Consider the following 18,919-nt stretch of genomic DNA (forward strand, 5'->3'; position numbering starts at 1 on the left):
AATACATTTATTAATCATAATATAATAATAATTTAATTTGATTAGATACGTAAATTTAATTCGAAATTATATAGCAACTATCTCCAGGATAAGTCGATGAGAATGAGTAGACATTTCAATCGGCAGTATAAGAAGTCTCATTAATCGACCTTCCTATCTCTAAAAAGATAAAATTTCCGCTAGCACGCCTCTCTAGCTTTCATATTAAAATTCCGGCATACAAAACTGGAATAACATTACAGAGCATTCTAGAAAAAATGCAAATATTTTTGTAAAGCCGCCATTTTGAGGATTATTATCCTCAACAAAGGGAATGGACGCGTTCACGGAGCAAGCTAGCGCACCGCGCACGAGAAAGCGTTTACGAGGACCGCTTTAAAACGCATTATGTTGATGACGGAGCGCGCTTGACTTAGTTTCCGACGGTGTAGTTTTGCTTCTGCTAGTTTTTAGGTGTGTCAAGAGAATGTTTTCCGCATATTTTTCGTTTTCTTTTTTAGATTGTTTTGAGCAACATAAGCTGACATTTATTTTGGGAAACTCTCTGGGATGTTTTTAAAAGTACAAGTTTTTACAAGTCTAAGTTATGTAATTTATTAATTAAGGGCATGGTAATTCTAAAAATAGAAATCAGTCTAAAATCAGTCTCCTTTTGATATTGCTATTAAGCAATAAGGCCGCCGATTGTACTTCTCCTGTCACATTTGTAATTGTTTTTGTGTTGTGTTTATATGTGCAATAAAGCGTTTTTGTATTGTATTGTATCTAAGTTTTAAAATATAACGATCCGGAGTCCTGGGTTCGATTCCCGGTGGGGACACATCACAAAAATTACTTTGTGGTCCCTAGTTTGGTTAGGACATTACAGTCTGATCACCTGATTGTCCGAAAGTAAGATGATCCGTGCTTTGGAAGGCACGTTAAGCCGTTGGTCCCGGTTACTACTTGCTGATGTAAGTAAGAAGTCGCTACATGAGCCATGTCAGGGGCTTTTGGCGGCTCAATAGTAACCCTGACACCAGGGTTGATGAGGTGTTAGTACTCCACCTCACAATTCACACTATAGAAGAAGACTCGGCTTTTTTGGGAATCTTAATTTATAATTTAATTAGTTAGTAATGTTCCTGAGAGCAGACAGCACTGAGTGTCAGACTTGGAACAGACAAAGCAATTAACTGCGAGAGTTGAATCAGACGTCACTACTCCACCCGCCGGCGAATACCTCAACTGTACCCTACTATTGTAAAATATACATGTATAAACTCTCGCCCGTAATGCCTAATGGGATGCAAAGTCACAAGTAATCAACAGACAACAGAAGCCACACTTTATAAACAGCACCACGCCTGTATCCCCGAATCTATCGTGTGGGTTGTGAGGTGGAGTACCAACCTCATCCACCCTGGTGTCGGGGTTATTATTAAGCCGCCAAAGGCCCCTGACATGGCTCATGTAACGACTACATAATTACATCAGTAAGTAGTAACCGGGACCAACGGCTTAACGTGCCTCGAAGCACGGATCATCTTACTTTCGGATAATCTGGTGATCAGCCAGTGTTGTCGTAACCAAACTAGGGCCACAAAGTTATTTTTGTGATATGTCCCCACCGGGTATCGAACCCGGGACCTCCGGATCGTGAGGCCAACGCTCAACCACTGGACCAGGGAGGTCCCCGAAGGGGTAGGCAGAAATGTGTAATGTACACACCAACTCCTCATCAGCTATGTTACACACAGCTGTGTCACTTTTTGTACGAAGTCCTATGGGCTTGGCTGGGCCCGATGGGCTGACCACATGGTCACATGTTGTCTTCTAAGAGTAACGGCAGACCAAAAGCAGCGCTCCGGCGAACACTCTCGATAACACTAAAAACTTAACTTCATTACTATTGCCATAAAGTTCAATTTTCTCCCTACCAAATATCGGTTCGCAACGCTTCGAACAGGCGGGACCAATTCGTCGTCGTCGAACAATATTGCATTTTATGGGAATTGTAATAAAGTTTTCCGATGGGGACATTGTCGGAATCACTTTGTGAGACTGTCCTTTGTTTGGTAAGGACATTGCTTGAATCACGTGATTGTCCGGAAAAGTAAGTCGATTCCGTGCTTCGGAGGGCACGTTAAGTTGTTCCTGGTTGGTCCTGGCTATTAGCCGTGAAAGCACCTCCACCACCCCGCAGTGGAGCAGCGTGGTGGAGTATACTCCATATCCCTTTCGGCTGATTGAGGGGAGGCCTGTGCCCAGTAGTGGGACGTATATGGGCTATATAATGTTATGCTTATCAGTAACCGATCGCCTAGCCGCTGATCTTGGCTTGTGCTAACCCTAAATGTGGCTCTGCTCATCACATTGGAGATCACGTGTGTAGTTGTATGTATGTGTATTCTACAATAGTAAGTGTAGTATAGTTGAAGTATCTATGACACACGGAATAAGTCTTTGTTTTTGATAGTCTCAAACGTGAGAGGTTTTCTGGCCACGTCTTTCCCTCATCGGATTCCGATGTGGTAGTAGTTTTACAGCTAGCAACATAATATTTTTTTTGTAAGTAATTTAATTTTTTTGGCGTTCAAAAAGCGCTAACTTTGTAAGCCAATTTTGAAAAATAAATTTTTCTTTTTCTTTTTTTGCAATTCTTAATACAAACGAATAAACGGATAACGTAGTAACTAAAAGTTTCTTTGACAATTTCAACAAACAAGACGGTGACATTAAAAATAGTTTCACAAAATTCCAAGCTTAGTAGAAAATGTATGAAAAATTGCCCCCATTCCTCAAAGTCAGGCGTGTCACAGGGAATATAAAAACTGCACTATATCTTTTAGAATTCAATCTCCGGTTTGAAATTTTTGAAATGTTTCTTTCGAGATTTTTGGTAAATATATACGTTTTTGTAAAACTTTTGCTTATTTACTCAAATTTTGTTCTGATTTCGTGAGAAATTTCAGTTAACATTGACTGTTGAACCCTAAACAAACTGACCATATTTGTTGAGGTACTGTTTTCATACATAAAGAAGAATTAAGCTGTATAAATATAAATAGAAGCGCTTAAGGGAATATTTGAATACAGACAAATTTTGTACTACATAATTTATTCAGCCACTGTGATTTAAAAATATAGCGATAATTATTATAAATAGGTAACAGATTATCAGTATAACGTATACCATCTATTTATTACGTTAGATACTTGGTCGTTAAGTTCACTGTGATATGAAACATTATTCTTTCCATCCAAAAGAATACACGGGTTTTCGATTTTGGTAGTAAAGGCCCTCCCTTATCTATTTTATCGTCCATAAGTCGTATACTACTCAAACCCTTCGGCGTCTCACATAAGCTTACGTATACTAAAAATACACCATTATTTCTCTTATGCTTTCTATCATCTTCCAAAGTACAAAGAAATCGACTTTTATCACTGAAATCCTCAATACATGATGGATCGCAAGGGGACCCCTGTAAAGGGAATAATACCACTCTCATTAAACATTCAGAGTTCACGAGACATCGTCGGGAATTCCAAAAATTTATGAAATTTTCTGAACATTTTGCAGTTTTATATGACTTTTTTAGCGTCCAAATAAGTCATAAATTCAGATTAGTTTTCATAAGCTCCTTAAATGTAATGAGAAGTCTTGAAGAAAGTGAAATGGGTGTTCTTTGTCTTTAGTGTCGAGACAATCCTGTGATGGCGGCTGTACAGTCTCGGCGAGACACCTCGCCGCGTACCGTGTATAAGAATTATCGGGTACGACCTCTCGGCGAGACTTGACGAGAGCACTCGCTCGAAAATGTACAGTCGCCATAAGACGTTATTAAGCAAATGTATTCGCTTCTGTTCGACTTTAAATTACGATTTCAGTTTATCTGATTTTGAGGGTAACGAACTTTATAAGCGTGAATAAAAATGATGCTTTCCTCTTAGGGTGGTATTAATAAACGAATCTCAGCTGAGACTGCCCTCAAGATCATGCTCAAGTCTTTGTTTTTATATGAGGACTGCCACATTGACATGATCTTAAGTGCAGTCTCGAAGAGCTTTTCAAAAAGAATTAAGCGTGGTATTAATAAACTAATATTAATACCACGCTTAATTCTTTTTGAAAAGTCGAATCAATTGTACCTGAAGGTTATATTGCACTCCTTTTTGATGAGACTTATTGTATAATGTAGTAACTTATATAAATTTAGTTCCACTTGCCATATCCCTCCAGCTTCAACCACTCTCATCAAAGTCATATACGTCGTCTAGCTAGAGCACTCTTGACCTGTTTCCTTAAAACGTCCTCAATTTGATTAAGACCTTCGTCTAGGCATTCCGCTCCTCTTCCGACTCCCATTTACATTGGCCTCGTGAGTACATACATACATAAAATCACGCCTACTTCCTACCGGGGTAAGCAGAGACTGTGTAATATGGAATTCCATTTGCTTCGAACCTGACACACTTCTCTTGCTTCCTCCACATTCATTAATCGCTTCATACACGCACGCCGGTCCAGAGTAGATCGTACTGAACCTTTTCTAAATCACCCCTCAATACGTATTCGTTACGATGTCACCCTGTATAAGTACGTACAGGTAGTCATACAAATATGTATGGGTGTTACGTGTTAGTGACACCATAACGAGTATTCGTTATGATTCTGAGTTGATATTCATTTGACCTCAGGAAAAAACTAACAACTAAAGGAGGCTCCCCACGTGCCGTTATGCCTAAAATTCCGAACATAGTCGTCGGGCCGAGCAACGAGGTGTAAGAATGCTCAAAGGGAGCTCAAATTAGTGCAGGGACCTACCTCGTCCTGTTAGGGTGTTAACGTAGAACCCGAATGTTATTCAATGTTTTGAGAGCGTGAAGTTAACATTATGTTGTAAATACAGAAATAGTTTGGGCGTTGGATTTTGTTTTTGTTTACATTTAGTCTATTTGCTAGACTTGCGTTCGTTTAAGAGTGAAGTGAGTGTTCGCAGGAACTTCACGAGTTAATTCCACCCACTCCATTCCATACGGACTAGACGTCGCACTATGGATCGAAAAATGGCTTTCATAGACATAGGGATTTCAAATTTTAAGTGACGGTTTTTTTGCTGGATATAGCTTCTATTACCTATTACTATATAGGAAAATGATACCCGAGTTGTTTATGTGCAAAAGCGGATGAATTATATTTTTTTTACGAAAAATTTGTATGGAGCTACTACGAAAAATCCGATTATCTCGAGAACGGCAAAAAAAACCGTAATATCCTAACAGATCGTTATTGTACTAATTATTTATGATTTTTGACATAACTCATATAACGGTTTGAGATGCCGTTTTTTTTAAAAAAAAAATCGTCAATATAAAAAATATTTATTTTTTGATTAGAAATGGTTTCTTTCAAGTAACACAGGTATTTAACAACATTATAAGACATAATGGCATCACGCCTGTATTCCTGATGGAGTAGGCAGAGCAGAGAAAGTATACCCAAGCTTCGAAAGCTATGTTTGAGGTAGATATTTGACAACACATAACAAGTCATCTGACGGCTACGCAACCAATCTTTGAATATGGATATAGCTTCTATTACCTATTACTATATAGGAAAATGATACCCGAGTTGATTCTGTGCAAAAGCGGATGAAGCGGATGAAGCTTGGGTATACTTAAACCTCTGCCTACTCCATCAGGAATACAGGCGTGATGTCATTATGTCTTATAATGTTGTTAAATACCTGTGTTACTTGAAAGAAACCGTTTTTAATCAAAAAAATAAATATTTTTTATTTCGACGATTTAAAAAAAAAACGGCATCTCAAACCGTTATATGAGTTATGTCAAAAAATCATAAATAATTAGTACAATAACCATCTGTCAGGATATTACGGTTTTTTTTGCCGTTCTCGAGATAATCGGATTTTTCGTAGTAGCTCCATACAAATTTTTCGTAAAAAAATTATAATTCATCCGCTTTTGCACAGAATCAACTCGGGTATCATTTTCCTATATAGTAATAGGTAATCGAAGCTATATCCAGCAAAAAAACCGCCACTTAAAATTTGAAGTCCCTATATCTATGAAAGCCATTTTTCGATCCATAGTGCGTCGGCAGACATTCAGTCCTTATGTTGTGAATATACCACTAATCCGCACTAAACGTTTTGCCTCATCTTTTTTGGTGCGAATAGCAAAGTTTATAGAAAAAAATTCTACTTTCTCTCTTCTCAATCACAGTTATTTTTTTCAAGTACTCTTTCTTCTCGAAAAAAAAAATACTCTAGAACTCGAAACGGACATGCTAATTTCATTCCAGGTAAAAATTTTGATTTTTGTTTACTTGAATTGAAATTCGCAAAGATTTGTTAATAAATGGTAAAAAAATTACATCAGCATGTGACCAAGCAGAGCTTACATACAACAGATTAAAGAAAAGGCAAACGTCGTGTCTTATAAGGAAGTGAAAGAATTGGCCTTTGATAGACAAGAATGGAGAATGCTACACCGACAAGAGCGTGGTTCTTAAATTAGTGATGATCAGCATGTGATTTTTCAAAAAGCGCTTACGACGTTTTCGCTATAGGGCGAGGATATCTGTCTATGTACAACAGACGCACCTCGTTAGAGCCACCACTCGAGCAGTAAAGTGCGGTTGTGCCGATTGGCGAAATAATTACACAAGTACACGCGCTACATACCGACCCTCTGCTAACAACCCTCAGAACACCCTCAATAGTTTCCACGTATGTTACATTTTTGTATAACATTTTGTATGCCCTTTTCACATGTTTTGTGCTGCATTAGAGTCGTGGTAGCCCAGTTGCTAGAACGCTTGCCCCTCACTTTGAGACCTCAGGTTCGATTCCAGCACAAGCCTAAACCAATGATTGTCGAACTTGTTTTCGTATTCATGTTTGGATCATAAATGATTTTCCAAACAAAAGCTTTTTTATTACGCACAAAAGAAACACGTTACAGACAAATAATTGGTGCAAAAGGCGGCCTTATGGCCGAGGTGGCAATTTCTTCCGGACAGCTTTTATGTATAGGATATAATTTCAGTAAATAAGGCTGAGATTTCCAGACACAATAGTTAAACAATGACCCCGATTCCTGCTCGCACTTCCTAATTTTATTTTAAGTTATACCCGTCATTTTCTTTTTCGCCGAAAAGGGATGGATGATTGACAACTGTTAATTTTAAAATGCAAAAATTACCTAGGCGATTCAAATAGGCGTCTCGCTCATATGCAATCTGTTTAACGTGTGCTGTCAATTTAATTCTGTCGGGTTATTTGCCAATATAAAATTTTGGAAGGGTTTAACTCGGTTTTATAAATTTCTGCCTAAAATTGACGTGTGTTCAAGTCTACAATCAGCACCGACATTCGGTCTTATGACTTTAAATACCTAAAGTTCACGATAGAGAGTGAAACACTTCGACCCGGTTGCTTATCACAATATTTAACGGTGTATAAAAACCGCACATTATCATGTTCTTCTAATGTAATCGGACTTTTGACGTAACGTGATAATTTTGCGAGTACCCTCATCAGGGTGATATATGCCGACCATCCCCCGGGGGGTAAAGGCTCAGAAATTAATATTTGTGCTCGTAATTTTCTTTTTGCCCGGACCCTAATTAGCAAAATTCATTTTTGTAACAATTTCCATTTCGGCATATTACGAGTAAGTCCGTCAAAAGTGGACTGTAACTGTTGAAAAGTAATTTGTTACTTCATTATTATTTTAATGAGTAGGTGTTCACGAAGCGTGTATGACATGACAATTAAAATATTGCTATGATGACATAACAACATAACATAAGCTCACGACTATATCCCAATTGGGGTAGTCAGAGGTACATCTATCGCAAGATGAACTAAATACCCATGCCTCACCGAGCGTTCTGTTAGACCAGCCTGATAGGTAGGCAGCCGTATCGCCGTCTATAATGGTCGAGCCAAGTAGTAAAAACTGCACTTAAGATAAATTAATAACTCATTGGTACAAGTCAAAGTGCAAGTCCTGGGGTACTATGATATGAATATGATATAGGCCTAAACCAATGATTTTCGAATTTGTTTTCGAAATGATCACGTGCTCAGCGATGAAGGGAAACATCGTGAAGAAACCCACATTCCCGAGAAATGCATTTCAGAGGTATGTGACCTAACCTATATTGGGCTGGATTTCCCTTCGCGGGTTGGAAGGTCAGACAGGCAGTCGCTTCTGTAAAAAACCGGACCATTCGAATCTTCAGATTAGGTAAGCGGACCCTGTGAAAAACGGGATAACGCTAGGGAGATGATGATGAGGTAACTATATTCTTATACTCCACTTATTGGCACTTATACACGTCATAGTGAAAAATACTTAAACAAATGACAAGATTAATAAGACCAAGATGTATCCAGATAGGTGTCAAGTGCCTCAAGTAACAGCTAATACAAAAAGTGCCGTCATAAAAGGTCCCGGAGTAAAAAGTGCCATTAGCCACGAGACACCATCAGTCATGCTGATGACAGGAAGACTGTGAGAGTCTCGGAAACTGCTATGAAATATTATCAGTCGGAAACAAGGGTTGTGTCAAGTTATTAAAAAAATACAGCCTACGCCAGTAGTGTAGTTCTTTCACCCCAAGGTTGCCTGGAAAAAAATAATATTTTGCAATAAGACCGCCGATTGTGATTCTCTTGTCACATTTGTAATTGTTTTTTTTAGTGTTTTGTTTATATGTGCAATAAAGCGTTTTTGTATTGTATTGCTGGTCTTGAAATAAGTTACAAAAAATCATAACCTGATTTTTTTCTGTTGCCTAATTTATGTCCCACTGCTAAGCAATGTATTTATTGGTTTGTCGAAAAATGTTGACAATGCTATACCAGGAAGTACCCAAAATTATACTGAATTACCGGATTCCGACTAAAAACCGCGTGTTTCGAGAAAGTCGCCATAGAATAAAAATATCAACTAGCTAAGACGCTTCGAATGAGATATGTCTGGAATCTGTTGGTGGAGGGGGACGTTTTGACTCATCGTCCTTTGAGACACCGATTAAATTGAAAACGTCCGCCGAAAAATATTCTTAAAATGTAAGTAAGTGAAGCGTATTATTATAATTGATTTATTATGGAATATGACTCGTGACTTACTGTACAACAAGTTATTTGTAGTTCGCAGCTATAAAGCCTCGCGAATGACGCAGGATCATAAAAATAATTGTGAAATTGACCCCTCGAATTTCATTTTATTTATTTATTTAGGTATTTATTTACATATTCAAACACATTATCATAACAGGCCAGGCCCAATTCGATAAATTATTCGGCATTTTATTTAATAAGGCCTGTGATCGTTAACGACCTCTCTGGTCCAGTGGTTGAGCGTTGGTTTCACGATCCAGAGGCCCCGGGTTCGAATCCCGGTGGGGACATATCACAAAAATCATTTTGTGATCCCTAGTTTAGTTAGGACATTACAGGCTGATCACCTGATTGTTCGACAGTAAAACGATCCGTGCTTCGGAAGGCACGTTAAGCTATTGGTCCCGGTTACTACTTACTGATGTAAGTATGTAGTCGTTACATGAGCCATGTCAGGGGCCTTTGGCGGCTCAATAATAACCTTGACACTAGGGTTGATGGGGTTGGTAATCCACCTCACAATCCACACGATAGAAGAAGAAGAAATAAAAATAATTGTGAAATTGACCCCTCGAATTTCATTATATTTAATAAGGCTTCATCTTCTATATAATAGAAGATATTATATTTATTAGAAGATGAAGATGATGTACTGCGGGGCGGAAGGCAAGAGGGAAACCACTGCCCTATTTTCCCCTAAAAAGTATCATGGAGAATTTACACCGACATGAGCGTGGCTCTTAAATTAGTGATGATGAGAAGATGAAGGCATGCTACGGCACACGTGAACACTTAAACTAAATCACTATGAAGGCAAGCTTTAGGCTATCTTAAGGAAAGTAATTCAGTATATCACGAGCATATGGTAGTGTAAGTGCAGACTAGTGTATGTTGGTGCAGACTAGTCTAGACACAGGCAGCGTTGCACCTGATATACTGCCGGGACGTGTCTCCACGGCGATACAAATCGCATTTAGAAACATTTATTATTTTGTTTAGAAATATTGTAATAACATTAATTTTGACAATTTTAAATTATATTTTTAAAAATTCTTCACAGCTATTGAAAATGTGTTCGAGTAGCCAGCATTTAAGCGTACTTTTGAAACATTTCAGTGATGGCGCGTCAACGATTGATTTAGGCAATCTGTTATACATGTCATGGTGCAGGTCGTGTCGTATCGGGAGGTGAAGGTTTTGGCGGGAAGAAGAGAGGAATGGCGCTTACTCCACCGACAAGAGCGCAGCTCTTAAATAGAGAGAGAGAGAGTTATACATGTATTTATTTATAGACATTTCTCGCATATCCCATTGCTTGAGATCATCAACCTTAAGTATATGAACTCGTCCCTTTTTTTAAATTTATCCCATAGTGTCTTAATATACAATACCGAGGGGAATGATTCAGCTCACGATTCTACGTTAATATCAAGTGGAATCTCCTGCCTAAGTCATGGAAATTTTAGTGTTTTTTTTTTTCAGTTCCATACTTTTGCGACGGAAAATCCACTTGATATCAACTAAGAATCACGGTCTGAATCATCCCTCAAAGTTTTCGTTACGATGTCACTAACATCCTGTAGAAACGCGCATACCTCACCAAGATAAGAGTGCTAAGAATATTCCCAGATACAAAATGTACCTACAGCTAGCATCTTGGCATTCACGAATAGATTCACAAGAGTATTATAAACTTGATATAATATTATCCTAGAATGTAGCAGTAACGGTTAGTTGGAGTCTAGACAGCAACCAGACGCGCCTCACCTGATTTACAGCCGGCATGTTCCCAGGCGAGACATAGACCAAAATTCCTGCATTAATATTATTAGCGGTTAACTTTAATATTTGTTAACGACGGTCTCCTTGGTCGTCCTAAGTTTTTTTTTAATATATTTGTACGTTCTGTTGTTTGAAAATGACAGTTTTTCGTTCATAATAAAATCAGCTAACAATGTTTTTGCTTTCTCGATATTTTTCACGTACGCGCTCTCAACAATATTTATTACTAGTATACTTGGCGGACGTTGTCCTGATTCACCATAGCGCCACTTACCGGGTCCAACTGTGACACTAAAACACCCAAAGACTCACTGAAATGCACACAAAAAATAAATGAAAGTCGTTCGAGATTTCTTCAAATCCAACACAGGCCTAAGCCAATGATTGACGAATTTGTTTTCGTAATTAAAACACATAATAACGAGTTCTTACCGCGTTTAAAGTAGGAATATGAGACTCCCGATATTGCACTTGCAACAGTGTCAAAATATCGGGAGTCTCATATCCCTACTTGAAACGCGGTAAAAATAAAAAATAAAATTAAATGTTATCTTCAGGAATTAGCACCATCATACCACTAAATTCACCTTTGCCACCAGGCCACCACTGAATTAGACGTTACGAATCTGAATGTTTAGCTCACAGATTATTGATAACACGTTTTCCAGAATTTGTACCCGGATTTTAGCAATAGACTCGCGCTTAAACAGCTGGCGAGGAGTGGGTGTAATATACTATACATCTCTGCCTACCCCCTCGGGGATACAGGCGTGATGCTGTTATAGTGTCGGTCTAGTTTGCAGCCATGAAAACACAAAAATTGAAAATTTTTGGAACTGTGGCAAACTATTCCAGTCTGTGACTTATATTGCGTTCAACTGTTTACGTATTATTACCCCCCCTTCTTTTTATTTAAAAGCTGCGCTCTTGTCTTGTCTTGGTGGAGTAATCGCCATTACTCCATAAATAGGGCGTGTAGAATGGTGGTTGCCCCAATCGCCTTCCGTTCCGCAGTACACCGACCAATTTTTCAATCGGTGATGTTCTAGCTAGAGTCTTACCAGAATCCATTTGCTCGGCTTCAAACCACTACTGATACCGCTGCTGCCCGGCCAGTGTTCGGAAAACCCATTTAAAAAGTTAACCGATATAAAAGGTTAACAGATTCAATCGGTATCCTTTTATTACGGTAACACGTTAATCTGTTAACCTATTGAAACCTGTTAACACATATCAAGGGTTAACCTCGGTTTTATAGGTTATTACTAACGAAGAGTAAAATATTAAAACAAACTCAGCTGGAAAGAGAAAGATGGGTATAAACGGGAAACAAGCGTTTTTGAAGAATCGGCTATATTCGACAAAATTGAATGGAATCGTTAAAAATCGACTAAAATCAGACGATAGCACAGTGACGGAGAACAAGCACCAGGGATGTCAGCGTTATCAGAACTTGTTATCAGAATCTTATGAATCGTGTGAATTTGACCCTTAAGTCCGTCTCAGAACGGGGTGACAACAACTTGGTTGAATTCAACGCTTCCAAAACCCAGGCATGTCTGTTCACCGCGAAACGAATCTGGCTCCAATGTTTCGGAGTGTACCCATTAGTGATGTAACGAATATTAGCATTCGCGAAGATTTTTTGCAGATATTCGTATACGCATTCGCGAATGTCTAAAAATTTACATTCGTTACACCATCACTAATATCCACGTCAATTACCAACTATCTCGAGCTCTATGGTATGGACCTAATTGCCAACCTAAACTTCGGCTGCTACACCGAGTCTATAACAAAATTGCAGCCAAAAATCAGACATCCTTTCTAAAGTCAGATGATACTTCCCCTCAGAGCAGTTGCTTGATCTGTACACAGCACAGGTTCGTTGTTGTATGGAGTACTGTTGTCACCTTTGGCGAGGCTTTGCCAGCTCTCGGTTGGCCGCTCTCGACTTGGTGGAGCGTTGAGCATTAAAGCCCGTAGACAATGAGTCGTTAGTGAAGACTCGACTCCAAAATCTAAAACACAGACGAAGGGTAGCGGTTTTTTATAGGATACACTTCGGTGTGCGGTTCAGTGTGTGCAGGAACTTCATGAGTTAATTCCACCCACACTATTCCATCTTCAAACAACTAGTCGTCGGCAGACATTTCATGTTGTGCATATACCACCAATCCGCACTAAACGTTTTGCCTCTTCCTTTTTGATGCGAATAACAAAGGACTGGAACTGTCGTCTGCATTTCCAACTCGTTATAATTTGGCATTCTTCAAGGCTAGGGTGAATAGGCATTTACTAGGTAAGCGTGATTCACCCTAGACCAGATCGTCCTATACCACCAGGTGAGACTGACGCGGTTTTCAAACGCGGTCAAACGTGAGCCTATATTATTAATAAAAAACTGTCGATTTTAGTCGTTTCCAGGCGATTTTGTGGAATCCAGTCTAGTGGAGTGGATTCAAGTCATTTGTGTCAGTTTAAGTCCATTCAAGCTGATTGTGACGATTCTAGGTGCTTGTCAAATCCAGTCCATTTTAATCGATTCTAGTCGAATCCAGTCGATTCCTCGACAAAAAAATAGACTCGATTCAAGTCTTTAAATTAATATACGCATCATACAAAACCGTAACGTACCATACGCCTAAACCATGCGATACGGACTTCATCCTATGGCTACATATTAAGATGCATCCCAATTCCATCTCAGATCAGAGTAATATTCAAGATCACTCAAACAAGTGAGTTAGAGAGCGTTATTATATTGTCTAGATTCCATGACGACTACCTTCCGACTTCATACTAGTAACCACATCTTGCGTCATTTTAAAATGGAGTTCCTATAACCACCTGGTTACCATCAGATCTTTAATACTAACCAGAGCTAGAATGCTCGTCAAGGCAAATTATTTTAACATCGAGTTTCTAAGTTGACAATACAAATGACCACCTGGTCATCATCACACCCTGAGTATCAACCAGCAACAACCACCTAGAGTCAGAGTTCTCATCAAGACAAATCAAACAAACCCAAACTTAGAGGTCTTGCGTCATTTAAATTTCGAGTTCCTACTTTTTGGTTATCATCCAATCCTAAATACCAACCACCAATAAAGTTCTCATCAAGACAATTCAAACAAACCCAAACTCGAAGGTTACGCGTTATTTTAATATCGATTTCCTAACTTATGACCACCTGGTCATCATCAGACGCTGAATACCAACCACCAAAGCCAAGTATAGCTAGAAGGCTCATCAAGACAAATCAAACACGCCCAAACTCGGAGGTCTAGCGTTATTTTAATATCGAGCTCCTATCCTTATAACCACCTGGTTATCATCACACCCTGAGTATCAACCACCAACAACCACCTAGGGTCAGAGTGTTCATCAAGACAAGTCAAACAAACTCAAACTCGGCGATCTTGCGTCATTTTTTTTGTCGAGTATATATAATAATATAATATAACCTGGTCATCATCAGACCCTGGATCCTTCCGTCATGTCTACAAATCTTCTCGTAATTATCACCTATCAAACAAAAAAAAAACGTAACCAAATCGGATCATGCGTTCTGCAACTACGTTACGACCTTTCCGCGTAGCGTCGCTGGTTAAAAAGTAAACGTCGAAATAGTAAAAAACAAAGCGCGTGGAACGATTAAACGACGCCGACAAGTGCCTGCAGGTTGCTTGGCGCAGCGTTGCCAGCATTCGTTTCGCACGACGGAATGGCAACATGCAAAATAACCGTTTATAAAGCGGTTAACCTATCATTCCTGTTAACCTTTAATTTCTGTTAACAGTGTTCGCATTAACCCCTTTGATAAAGAATACCGAAATGTTTCGGTATACGCCTGTACTGTTAACACATATTTTATTTCGGTTAATAACCGAATTATTTCTGTTATTAACCCTAACCGGAGGAACACTGTGCCCGGCATCAGGGGTGCGCTTTTGAAGTAGCGGCGCCTACTCTCTACGTCATAAGATTGTCATAGAACCTAAGTAGCATTTTATAGAATAGAATAGAAATAGTTTATTATGCAAGGACGCTACACACACAAAAAAGACAACAACATCATATGAAATTTCCACTAAAACAATTAAAAAAAAGTAAGACGGATGTTAGTCGAAATGATCATAAGGTGGTGGTGGACGTCCTGAGATAAAAGGGCCTCACTCAGCACAAGTCGCGGCGTGAACCACGACGCTGATATTATGTGGACCCTATTGGGTGACGCACGAACATCGTGTTCCATAAACATGTGTTAATGGTGTACATACATTATAATATAATACCAAATTACTTTAATAGAAATAGTGTACATAAACAAATATTACTAAATTACTAAATTTTATAGGTTAGCCCGTCCCAGTGAGCTACCCACTACGTTCTGCTAATCCTGTCGCCGTTTGGTCGGGGGATTATTATCCCGAGGATCGTTAAAGCATGATGATGTACTTATTATCATTTTACCTATCTATTTACAGATAAAATGTAACCCACGGTTCGTCTGTATGTCTCACGCTCGTGTGCTTATAGTACCCTCACCGTCATCGCCTGGTTTTATGTCCATAAATGCGCAATCGAATGACGTCAAACACATCTAAGTTCACTTTGCGCATTCCTTACATAACCTTACTTATTCCATCCGCAGCCAAAAGCCGTGACCGTGGCACACATTGCTCTGAATCTTTCTACAGGCACTCGTAATGGCCTGACAACCATTAGAGTTGGCACGGGCCATCCCCAACCCAAGGTGAATGCCTCGTGTCTAGACGGCCGGCGCCGCGGCGTACGACCAGCAGACATTTACTCCCATTCAATGAGATTTAGATTTAAAACGTTCTGTAAAATTCCTTGGGGATTAAATTCCTTTACATTTCATTTAAAAACGAAAGTTGTGGGCAAATTGAAACGTCCGTACTGATTTATAGTAACGAATACATTGCGAGGGTGCGGGTGACTCCGCTCCGCATCAATTCGCCGGGCGCTAAGCTAGATTTACCTCACCCCCTCTGGGTCCTACTCTAAATGGCTGTAATCCGCTATGGAGTAAGGGAGAGCGCGCGCGGACTATCTGCTTCACTCGCACACAGTAAGGAGACACGATCATCATATCCCTAGCATTATTATCACATTTCTCACAGGGTCCGCTTACGTAACCTGAAGATTTGTCAGTCAATGTGGGTTACCACACGATGTTTTCCGTCAGTGCTGAGCATGTGATAATAATTTATGATCCAAACATGAATTCTTAAACAAATTCGAGAATCACTGATATAGGCCTGTGTTGGATTCAAACCTGTGACATCAAAGTAAGAGGCAAGCGTTCTACCAACTGGGCTACCACGGCTCAGGCGGTACACGATAAGAATGAGATTTTTGTATGGAGTACCCGGGGTGTGCCGAGGCGAGGAGAAGGCGTACATTATACTATACATCTCTGCCTACCCCCTCGGGTATACAGGCGTGATGTTAAGTTATGTGTTGAAAAGCTTAGCCTTTATACCTTAAAGCTCATTACCTTGACAAAGTATATTGTCTATAGCACACACTACAGCGCATGAGCACTCACCATCAATATCCCTCACACTTAGCTTCTTAGGGCTCCCACACATAAACACGATACGCCGTCGCGTCGTGGAAAGCTACAAGACGTCGTAACGTGTCTATGCACGATACGACGTCGTGACGTTAGAATCACACGATGCAATCCTGCGCAGTTGTTATTAGAAATACAAAGATGACGGATGATGAAATAGGTGGATCCAGTATCTTCTGAGTCTGTCTTCTTTCTCGTTTTCTTATTAACAGAAGAAGCAAAATGCGTCTAATTCCATTTCCATTTTTCGGAATTAACTAACATCAACCCAACTGTATCGACGGCATCGTGCCGTGGTTGGCACGTTACGATGTCGTGTTATTTTACGATGCTCATCGTAGATTTCCACGACGCGACGTCGTATCGTGAATTCAAATTCAAATTCAAAAATATCTTTATTCAGTAGGTAACATAGTTACACTTTGAATCGTCAATTTTTACATAACGAACGTCTCATCCGCCTAAAACTACTGCAGCTTCTTACAACCTGTATAGCCGGGGAAAAGAAGCTGCAAGAAAAACCTCGGCACAGGGCCCTAGACGTTCTTTAAAAAAATAAACATAAAATATTGGTATACAATTGAGTAATTTAGCTGCCTAATATCAGTTCTCAGACAGTTAATCCCAGGCATTCATATCTTCTAAATAATCAGTAACTTTATAATAACCTTTTTTGTAAAGTTTTTGTTTAACTATTGTCTTAAAACAGTTGAAAGGCAAATTCTGAATGTCAATGGGAATCTTATTGTAAAAACGACGCCACATTGTTGTATGACGCGACATAGTATCGTGTTTATGTGTGGCAGCCCTTACGGCGATCATTCTAGAGTTTCTAGGCACTTAAGGAATGATGACATGAACGAAGGAAGACATTATGATGCAGACTTGCCTCATTATTTACCAGTAGTCTTGTAACAACACAGCTGGTTGAATGATGGCTCCATTTCGTATATTGCCATGTGTGCTGCGAGATAAAACGTATGTAAAGATAATCGCATCAGGCGATAGATCGTGCTGGTACCTGCTGTTATGTGACATTGGCGAGATGTCTGTATCAAAAAATATTTAAAAACAATATTTTTGACTCTATAGTAGCCTAAATTATATGTAATTTTGGACTGGTTTTTGGATATCTATTTCTAATTATCTTGAGCTATCGACATCAGTCTTATCCTACGTGCAGAGCGATGACGACCTTCCATCTCATCTCATTTTTGACTAATTTTCATTATTTTTTAATATCACTGTGGTCCTGTGTGTCATCGGCTTGCTCCTCAAACGGAGAACGGTGGTATCCCAGGTACCGGACTTGCACCAATCACACATTTGACTCATCTCTCTAGCACTATATATTTTTGTAATTTTATAAGTAAATAAATATATTGGTATTATAAGTCACACGGCGGCCTCCGTGGTCCAGTGGTTGAGCGATGTGCTCACGATCCGGAGGTCCCGGGTTCGATTCCCGGTGGGGACAAATCACAAAAATCACTTTGTGATCCCTAGTTTGGTTAGGACATTACAGGCTGATCACCTGATTGTCCAAAAAATAAGATGATCCGTGCTTCGGAAGGCACGTTAAGCCGTTGGTCCCGGTTACTACTTACTTACTGATGTAAGTACGTAGTTGTTACATGAGTCATGTCAGGGGCCTTGGGCGGCTCAATAATAACCCTGACACCAGGGTTGATGGGGTTGGTATATCACCTCACAACCCACACGATAGAAGAAGATAAGTCACAAACAGAAGATTCTTGAGCACTGAAACGTCAGTAGATACGTAATCTTAGTTGCGAAAGTTGTTCTATTAAACTTTGTTCGCACAACAGGCGCTTCTGTTTGTTCAGACCTTTATAGTGAAATTTGAATTAAACGCACATTTTGCAATATTTAATCCTACATAAGCCTAAACAAAGTGCCATAGCTTGTACAATGACCTACCAAATATACAAACTTATACACGAAAAGCGAGAATATATTCTGAAAACCCTAATTTAGTTACAATTTATGTGTGTGTCTAATAACATTAAAATTATGCTAAAATGTAATGAAAGTTGTGTTTTATTGTTGTCTGCGAATTGAAGATAACAGTTTGAAGCTTGTTTCCAAATTAAACTTCGTATGTAAATGTTTTCTACAAAATCTTTAATGAAATATAATTGTTTATTATAATAATTGTTGGAAACTTGAAATAATGGTAATAGATATTTTATAAGAGGCATGTAAAGAGCTTAAAATATCGTAATGAGCTATTATTCTGACAAAATGTATCGAATTGAAGACAATGGGTCCGAGGATGCTTAGTTGGTCACGAACCTCGACTCGCCTCGGGCGTCTGATAGGATTATATTTGAAAGAATTTATCGACTCTAATGGGCATCGCTATCGA

The 18,919-nt window shown here is 39.2% G+C and overlaps 1 protein-coding gene across 9 annotated transcripts in view; it reads left to right on the forward strand.

The window, feature by feature from the left end:
- The window catches only part of LOC126373841 (stress-activated protein kinase JNK), a 139,896-nt gene that overhangs the window by 39,383 nt on the left and 81,594 nt on the right, over positions 1 to 18,919 (forward strand). The gene's annotated exons all lie outside the window — the stretch shown is intronic.

This window comes from Pectinophora gossypiella, chromosome 16 (genome assembly GCF_024362695.1).
Source record: "Pectinophora gossypiella chromosome 16, ilPecGoss1.1, whole genome shotgun sequence".
In the NCBI taxonomy this organism is placed as follows: Eukaryota; Metazoa; Arthropoda; class Insecta; order Lepidoptera; family Gelechiidae; genus Pectinophora; species Pectinophora gossypiella.